Source organism: Aotus nancymaae, unplaced genomic scaffold, assembly GCF_030222135.1.
Source record: "Aotus nancymaae isolate 86718 unplaced genomic scaffold, 86718_ANA_hifiasm-v0.15.2.pri h1tg000004l, whole genome shotgun sequence".
Classification (NCBI taxonomy): domain Eukaryota; kingdom Metazoa; phylum Chordata; class Mammalia; order Primates; family Aotidae; genus Aotus; species Aotus nancymaae.
In genome coordinates, this window is record NW_026988415.1 from 69,074,670 (window position 1) to 69,084,686 (window position 10,017).

At 38.3% G+C, this 10,017-nt stretch overlaps 1 pseudogene; it reads right to left on the bottom strand.

The window, feature by feature from the left end:
- Nucleotides 1–7,611: 7,611 nt before the first annotated feature.
- Nucleotides 7,612–9,277, bottom strand: LOC105732926 (rab11 family-interacting protein 1-like; annotated as a pseudogene).
- Between the last annotated feature and the right edge of the window lie 740 nt (nt 9,278–10,017).

The following is a 10,017-nucleotide window of genomic DNA, read 5'->3' on the forward strand; positions in this document are numbered from 1 at the left end:
CCATGGATACACTAAAATCTCAGACTTCACCACTATACAATTAATCCATGTAACCAAAAACCACTTGTACCCCAAAACTCACTGAAATAAATATTTTACAAAATAGGAAAGAGGAGGTGGCTATGAAATTCCAAAATGGAGTTACAAATGCTTGACCTAATTTAGTGGATATTGGACTGAGAAGCTTACATGAATGAGGCAAACCTGAGATCTCTGATACTTGTAAGTGAAATCAAGAGTGAACTTACTGCCCTTAGGAATGGAGGGAGGGAAGGAAAAGAGAAAAGTGAGAGATGCCATAAAATCTGTTACTTCAATAGATTTGGAGTAATCCTTTGAAGCAGGCGGTGAGACTTACTTCATAAATCCATAACTTTTTAATGTGGATCGGAGACAAGTTGTACTGTAATACCTCTGCTGTTACCTGTAAGAGTCATTGCCAGTCACTATTCTCATGTCAAGCTGCCCTTGAGGAGGTTTCTCTTGACCCAATTTAGAAACACCCCAAAACAAGATTTGTAACTTAGAGGAATTCTTTGATTCTGTAACAAGGGGTCTGTGACCTCCCTTAAAGGGACCAAGTACACAGGAGATAGTACAAGTAGTATTAAATAGCTAGTTTTAAAAAGTGGATAGGTGAGATGAGACAGGGACAGTGGACAGAATGGCTCCAGGCATACCCAAACACCACATCTGGCATAAGGAAATAGTACAATGAAAAGTCTATTCTTAGACCTACTACTTGTCATTCCCCAGGGCATGATAGAATATCTAAAATAAAAAGAGCTGCCTTGGAGAAGGATTGCAAAAGATTCTTTCATAGAAGAGATTTAGAAGAGGGGAAACTCTCAATTATATAAGGTGGATATTATAGCTTTTAAAAACATTGGTTCCCTATATGGGTCATGGAGATTGATCCCAGTATCAGCCTATGGCTTACTAAGCCAGTTTAACTGAAAGATTTAATGCACTTGGAGGGATGCGGCCACCTGCGCTCTCACTTTGGCAAGTGTTTATCACCAGTGAGTGCAGTACCTAAAGGAGCAAGAGGACAATAAGCACCCAGTGGACAACAGTGTGACATTTTGAGTGAAGATAGCAACTGAAAAGATCATGGGCTTAGCTAGATTGGGCTGGGCTTGTTTTTTTTTAAATTAAAACAATGTTTTCCTTCATGATAAACGTAACAGGTGATTGTTGTTAAAAAACAAAGTGGAAAGTATGAATTAGAAAGTAAATAATATGTACAATTTCATAAGCCAGAAAACAATAATTTGTAACATTTGGGTATATGTCCTTTCAGTCTTTTTAAAAATTATGTGTATAACACAGTTTTATAACAAAATGGACATCATATTGTATATATTGTTTTATCTAAGTTTTTCATTTGAAAATTCACAAGCATATTTCCATGTTATCATTCTTTGAAAAATACAGTATTAAGTGCTACATAATATCATATGGATTTAACAGTTTATTTAGATGATATGTTATTGGACATTTTGATTATCAAGTTTACTTATAAAATGTAATGAAGAACATCATTGTACATTAACCTTTACGTGCATCTATAATTATTTTTTTAGAATAAAGTTCCAGAATTAAAATTATTTGGTTTGGATGATGAGAGTATTTATTAGAGCATCTGACAGTGGTGTTGAATTTTCCTCAATACAGTTGTGCAAATTACATTCCCACCAGTGGCGTATAAATGTGAATATTCCTCCATACATTCATCAAAACATGACCTTTCTATTTTTGTAAATCTCTGCTAATTTAATAGGTAAAAAATACCTTTATTGCTTTAAAATTTTTATTTCTAATTTACACACAGTAAAATTCACTCTTTAGTGAATGGTTCTATGGGTTTTGTCAAATGCACAGTCATGTATCTACCCTAGTACCATACAGAGAAGTTCTGTCACTTTAATAATTTCTCTTGGTGGCTCTTTTTGTATTCAACCCCTTGCCCCATACTCAATCTCTGGAAACTATCAATTTGTTCTTCATCCCTATGGTTTTGCCTTTTCCAAAAGGTCATATAAATGGAATCATGCAGTTTGTAACCCTTTTTGTCTGGCTTCTTTCACTTAGTAAAATGCAGTCAAAATTCTCCCATGTTTTGTGGATAATTATTTCATTTCTTTTTATCACTTTTAGTACTTCATTGTGTAGATGTACCATAGTTTTATTATCCGTTCACTAACTGATGAATTTGTAAAATGTTTCTAGTTTTGGTGAATATGAACAAATTTGCTATAAACTTTCAGGTATAAGTTTTGTATGACATAAATGCTCATTTTTATAGAGTAAATGCTTTAGAGTGGGAATGAGTGCCAGACTGTTATCTAAAGTTTCCCTATCATTTTGCATTCCAATCACAAATACATGAGAGTTTCAGTAGCTTCATATCTTTACTAGCATTTGGTAATTTGGTATTATACCAAATTATATATGTATATATATATATATATATGTATAAAATACCAAATTATATATATATACACATTCATTGAAATTTTAATCATTGTTAGAATTTGTAATTCCCTAATGATATATGGTATTATCTTTTTTTGTTTATAATTGACACATAGTTGTACATGTTTATGGGATACAATGTGATGTTTTAATACATGTGTACATTATATAATGATCAAATCAGTATATCACTTCAAACCTTAAGAGGATCTTACAGTTAAAGATAACATATTTTTGCAAAGTGTCTGTTCAGATCTTTTGCTCCACTTTTTATTGGATTGTTCCTTTTCTTGCTGTTTTTAGATTTTTTAAAAATACATTGATACAAGTCCTTTGTCAGATACATTATTTAGAAATAGGTTTTCCTAGTCTGTGGTTTGTCTTTTCATTCTTTGAACACTGCCTTTTTTAGAACAAAACTTAATTTTGATATGATTCACTTTATCAATTTTTTTACTTTTGATGTGCTTTTGATGTACAATGTAAGAACTCTTGTCTAACCCAATGTCATGAAGATTATCTCATATTTTCATCCAGGAATTTTATAATTTTAAGTTTTACATTTATATGTATGATCCTTTTTAAATAAAGGTTTGTATAAAGTTTAGCTGTGGGTCAGGGTTCAATTTTTAAAATATGGCTATCTAATTGTTCTAGTATCAGTTAAAAGATCATTTCTTTTTTATTGCATTGCTTTTGGACTTTTGTCAAAAATCAACTAATTATATTTGTTTGGGTCTAATTCTGGGCTGCCTATTCTGTTTCATTGCTATCAATTCACAAGTACCACACTTTCCTAATTATTTTATAGGAAATCTTAAAATTAGATAGTATGTACAACTTCATCCATCTCAAAAATCATGTTGATTACTACTTTGCTTTACCATATAAATTATAGAATTGTTACTTTCTATAAAAAACTCTGCTCCTAGGGTATCTATTGAGATTTAGTTAGATCTATTGATGAATTTGAAGAAAATTTCCATCCTCACAATATTTTGTCTTTAGGCCACAAATATGGTATAGCTATATATTTATTTTGGTCTTTTTTTTTTTTCACTTTCAGTATACAGATCCTGGACATATTTTATATTTATACCAAATGTTTTATACATTTTCTACTGTTGTAAATGGTAGCGGTTTTTTAATTTTCAAACATTTGTTACTAGTATATAGAAATAAAATCACTTTTAAAAAATGTAATGGCATTTATTGTTTTTCAATTTAATAAAACACATCTAGACAACACAATGATGAAAAATGTTGACAATTGGGACAATGTAAATATAAAGGCAAAGATCACAATTTTTACCTTAATAATATAAAGGTAAAAATGTAGTAGACAGTATATGGGGACAGAAAAGGAAGTGAGTAGGAAGGGCAGAGTGGGAATATTAATAGGTTCATCTTTTATAGAGAGAACACACTGATGTGATTGAACAACAAATAGGTATATATGCATCTGAAAGTCACTTTTGGTATGTTGATCTTGTATCCTGCAATTTTGCTAAACTCTTTAATTATAGGAACTTTTATGTGTATTTCTTGGCATTTTCTACATACAATGGTATCTATGTAGTTTACTATTTACATGTGAATGCTGATAGTTTAATTTCTTCCTTTCCAATCGGCTTGCTTTTTATGTCTTCTTGAAATACTGCATTGGCTGAGACTGGCAGTAAGAAGCTAACGGGAGTGTTTGGAGCACACATTTGCCAAGTCTCTGATCTTAGTGGGGCCTGGGGGGAGTGTTCAGTATTTCATTAAGTATGATATTAGCTATAGACTTTTTGGTAGATATTCTTTAACAGTTTAAGAAAATTTCCTACAATTACTAGATTTCTCAGAATTGTTTTAAGATCATGAGTTGATAATTCAATTTTGTTAAATAGTCTTTCTGTATCCATTAAGATAATCATGTGTTTTTCTTTGTCATTATAGCCCATTGCGTTGATTGATTTTCTTTATTAAGGTGTATTCATTCCCACAGAAAATTCACGGGGTTTTTTTGGGGGGAGGCGGGGAGGTAGTACCACTTTATTCAGTGTTGTAGGAAATTTCAGGTTACTTCTTAAAAACAAAACCTGGGGAACCTGGCCAACATGGTGAAACCCCATCTTCACAAAAAAATTGTGAAAATTAGCCAGGTGTGGTGGTGCATGCCAGCAATCCCAGCTGCTTGGGAGCCTGAGGCAGGAGAATCGCTTGAACTCAGGTGGTGGAGGTTGCAGTGAGCCAAGATCGCACCACTGCACTCTCCTCTGGGCAACAGAGTGATACTCTGTCTCAACAACAACAACAACAACAAAAACAAAATCAAACAAAACCTGTCAGGTCATAGGTTCTTTCCCCTTCTTCCTTTCCTTTTCCTCTCTGTCACCCAAGCTGGATGGGAGTGGAGTCCAGTGGTGTGATCATGGCTCACTGCAGCCATGACCTCCTGGACTCAAGCGATCCTCCTGCCTCAGCCTCCTGAGTAGTTGGGACTACAGGCATGCACTACCATGCCTGGCTAATTTTTTATTTTTTGTAGACAGGGTTTTGCCATGTTGCCCAAACTGGTCTCTTAACTGCTGGGCTCAAGAGATCCACCCACCTAGGCCTCCCAAAGTGCTGTGTCTACAGGCGTGAGCCACTGCACTGTGCCCAGGTTACTTCTTAAAACCTGGCCAGGTGTTGTGACTCACACCCATAATCCCAGCACTTTGGGAGGCTGAGGCAGAAGGATTGCTTGAGCTCAGGAGTTCAAGACCAGCCAGGCTAAAATAGCAAGACTCCAGCTATTGGGGAGGCTGAGGTGGGTAAATTGCTTGAGCCTGAGAGGTTGATGCTGTAGTGAACCATGATTACATTAAAAAATGTAATGGCATTTATTGTTTTTCAATTTAATAAAACACATCTAGACACTCCAGCCTGGGTGACAGAGGGAGATCCTGTCTCTAAAAAGAAAACACACACACACACACACACACACACACACACAATAAATGAAAAATTCCCAAAGTAACAAAGCAGGAAGTAATAATTCTATGATCCAAAAAACAAAGAGTGGTCCTTCAGTTGGAGGGAGGAAGAGTCAGTTAAGTAGCTCACACAGATACGGAGAAACCAGAGTTGAGGTTTGTGTGGCTTCTAGGAGTTAAGTTCTCCACCTAAGGCAATTAAGAGATAACTAATTGTTCTTGAGGGATAATTAGTAGTTCTAGAAAAAAGAAAAAGGTTGATTGGGAGAAGGGACCTAAGGAGGGAGGATGGTGCATCACTTAATATTAAATTGCCTCCCTATACTATGTGGCTGAGTATCATGGACCTTCCTTCCTCTCTGCCCCTTTGAGTTCCCACTCTAAACAAAGCTGGAAAGCACACACTTGTATTTCATTCATACAGGCATGTGCACTGCCCCTCAGGATCCATAGCTGTTCAGTATGGCAAAGGGCAGACTTGCTTTCTTTTCTACTTTGCTGCCTTGATGAGGTTAACACACTGGAATGAAAGAGGAGGGCAGGACATCTGCCAAAGTCCAAGGAATGAGAGTGTATGAAACAGTTGGGAAAAGGATTGACATTTCAGGAAGCTGACCTCCAACCGTTCACTGGTATTTAATCTGATGCTTCCCTCAAGTCCTGACTGCTTTTTCTGGAGGCAGAGAGGCCAGGCTTAGAGTTGTACTGGCTCCTCCAGACCACCCCTCCCTCTCTTCCCAGGGCCCATCAGGTGAGCGCCTGCAGAAGCTAGAGGCAAGTCACAGCTCTCCTTGTATAGCTGATTATGCCTTGAGACATACTCCATTTGCGGGATTCTCCTGTGCTCCAGTTCACCAACTTCTGCTGATGGCTCAGAGCAGAGTAAAGCTTCTCCTAGATAATCCCTCCCTCAAAATTGAGTCCTCAGGGACAGTTATTAATTGAATAACCTCCAGGTTATCTACTTTGGGAAATGCAGGAATGCTGTAAACTGAATTACTTTCCAGCAGTGGCAGAAGCCAGACACCTTGAAATCAATTGTCCTTCATTCTCCAGAGTTCCCAAGTGGCATTTCAGAGCTCAAGAATTTACTCTTCCATCCAGATGTTCCTCTCACACTGAGTCACCCACCCCAGGTCTTAGCAACAGATATCTCCAAGCCAACCACCCTAGTGAAAAATGCAGGTTTCCACACCAGTTTTCCACACCAGCTCTCCAATCATTAAGAGTACACATGCCCCCATGGTGCACTTGGGTTATCACAAAAAAAATTACATTTCTATAAAGTAAAAAACATAATGTGGAACAAACATATACATGTATATTGTTAGAATTCAAGTGAATATACAGTTTTCAAGTGTGTAAATAAATTTCATAGCACTACAAAAATACAAGTCATCTGAGAAGTTTATAGTGGACTATAGGAGATAATAAAATAAAATAGCTATAGATAATTAAAAGCTAGGGCCAGGTGCAGTGTAATCCCAGCACTTTGGGAGGCCGAGGCGGGCTGATCACAAGGTCAGATCGAGACCATCCTGGCCAACATGGTGAAACCCTGTCGCTACTAAAAATACAAAACTTAGCTGGGTGTGGTGGCATGTGCCTGTAATCTCAGCTACTCAGGAAGCTAAGGCACGAGAATCACTTGAACCTAGGAAGTGGAGGTAGCAGTGAGCTAAGATTGCACTACTGCACTCTAGCCTGGTGACAGAGTGAGACTCTGTCTCAAAAAACAAACAAAAAGCTAATTAGATACATCAAGTTACAGTATCATCCATACCACAGCAAACAAAATCCTGAAGAGGAATTCTGCTGCCAATCATCTTGACTTTTAACCTTAATATAACAAGAGCATACATAAAAGAGATTACCGATTTAGTAAATGCTATCATCTCATACCCCATTGACACCATTGGCCTGTGATATTCTTCCCTTGGGAGAGCGTCAAGATTTGATGAGATTCTATTATAACTTGTAGAAAAAACGAGCAACACAGAAACATTCCAATTCCAATCTTAGGTGAATTCCGATGAAATTCCCTGAAGAACTGAACTAGTGCTTTTAGTTGAGGGGAAAGGTGCCCTAGTTTTTTTTTTTGTTTTTTTTTTAAATGTCTTTAAATCTAGTTTTAAAAACATAGCAATTGGCCACTTGTGGTGGCTCATGCCTATAATCTCAGCATTTTGAGAGGCTGAGGAGAGAGAACTGCTTGAACGCAGGAGTTCAAGACCAGCCTGAGCACATAAGGAGACCCCCATCTCTACAAAAAAAAAATTTTAAAGCTGGGCATGGTGGAATATGCCTGTGGTTCCAGGTACCTGAAGACTCTGCCTCAAAAATAAATGCATAAAATACAGCAATCCAAAAATATGATCTCTTCTTTCTCTTCACAATTTTATAACAAGGGAGTAAGATGCCTGTGAATTGATCATTATGAAAAATGCCTTCCTTCTTCCGTAGGACAGTAAGAGGGTTTTCACCTTCACTGTTCTTAGCCATGTCCTCCTTCCTCATCACCAGAGAAAGCAAAGAAGACTCTTGTTGTTCTGCTTCTTGCTCTCTTTTGTTTCTTTTGCAGCTTCCAAATTTTCTGGAGCCATGTTTTCTCTAATGTTTCCACAGACAAGTGGTCGGTAGGATGGCAGAGACATGGACTTCAGAGAGTTATTGGTGAAAGACTCAAAGAGCCACCTGTCATAAGACATCCCACTTCTTTCCCCAGGTTCCTTCCAAGACTGAGCAGCCAGGTTTTTGATAGATGAGAACAAATGCTTCTTTGTGAAGCCCTGGGGCTTCAGGTAGGAAAAAGGACTGCTGTACTTGTTCTCACCTTTGGCTTATGGTTGCTCCAGTTTAACATGGTTTCCACTGATACAGACATTAGAGTGGGAAAGGACTTCATTCTTAGATGAAGACCGACAAGAAAGGAAAGTCCTTCCATTTTGAAAAGGGTGACGTTGATTTCATATAGCTGCTTAAGATATGCACTTGCTATTGTCTTGTGAGACATGACATCCAAAGCTGAAGAGGAGTCCCTTTCATTGTTGTCATTGTGCCACTGGGACTGAAAGTCTCCCAGATGAAGCAGCACTTTGGCTTCGAAGTTGGCAGGGCAAACATGGACCAGGAAAACAGTGTTTTCTGCAAATTAGACTTGGAAAACAAGGTCTTGATCCTTCTTGTCTTTGGATGAAGACTAATCATCACTGTCGACTGAAGGTGCAGTGCTGGAGACTATGGCAGAGGCAGCATCTGATGCGCTATCCATATTCTTTCCCTTGATCTTGTCTTTAAGTTTTCCAACTGGATTTCGAGGCTTGTCTTTGATGAAAAGGTCAAACATGCTGGCAGTCATGTTGTTTCTCAAAAACTGAATGTCAACCTCAATTTCTCCTCTTTATCTTTCTTTCCTGGTTTGGATTTCAAGGTATACCACTGCATCTTCCTGCTGCCCTAGTCTGGGTGCAGCTCCTGCAGGTCCACCTTGGCAAGGCCCAGGAATAGTAGCAGCAGCAGCTCAAAGGTGGCCTCCTCCAGCCACACAGGTGTGCCCAGGCTGCGCTCTGACACTGAGGTGGCATACTTCTCCTTGCCCACCTGAATCACTGGGTACATGTTGCTTGTACCCTCAGGCTTTTGGCTCTTGGCCTCTGGCCCTATGCCTGCAATACTGTCACCTGGACGTGGATTGGGAACCACATAGCCCCCGGACCTGCTGAGGGCATTAAGAACAGGATGATGATGCCTTGACTGACTGATGTGAGAAGATTGCCATGACCCATGGCCTCTATGGCTGTCCTACCACCAGAAAATTCATAATGTTGTGCACGCATTACCACTCACCTAGTTCCAGAACATTGCCATCACCCCAAAAGAAATCCTGCATCCATTAAGCAGTCACCCGTATTTTCCCCCATCCCTGTCAACCACTGATTTATGTTCTGTCTCTATGAATTCCCCTGTTCTGGGTAATTCATGTAAATGCAATAATACAATAGATGCCTTTTTATCATGGGTTTCTTTAACTTAGGATGTTTTGTAGGGTAATCCATATAGCATGTATCCGTACCTCATTCATTTTTTTTTTTTTTTTTGAGATGGAGTTTCATTCTTGTTGCCCAGGCTGGAGTGCAATGGTGCAGTCTCAGCTCACCGCAACCACTGCCTCCCGGGTTCAAGTGATTCTCCGGCCTTGGCCTCCAAGTAGCCAGAATTACAGGTGCCCACCACCCGACCCAGCTAATTTTTTTGTATTTTTTAGTAGAGACAGAGTTTCACCATGTTGGCCAGGATGGTCTCGATCTGACCTTGTGATCAGCCCGCCTCGGCCTCCCAAAGTACTGGGATTACAGGCATGAGCCACCATGCCCAGCCTTCATTCATTTTCGTGGAGAAAAATATTTTATTATATGATTATACCACATTTTGTTTATCCATTTATCCATTGATTGGTTGTTTCTACTTTTTTGTGGCTATTATGAAGAATATTGCTGTGAACATTTGTATACAAGGTTTCAGTGGACACAAGTTTTTATTTTTCTATATAAAAATATATACGTAGGAGTAGAATAGC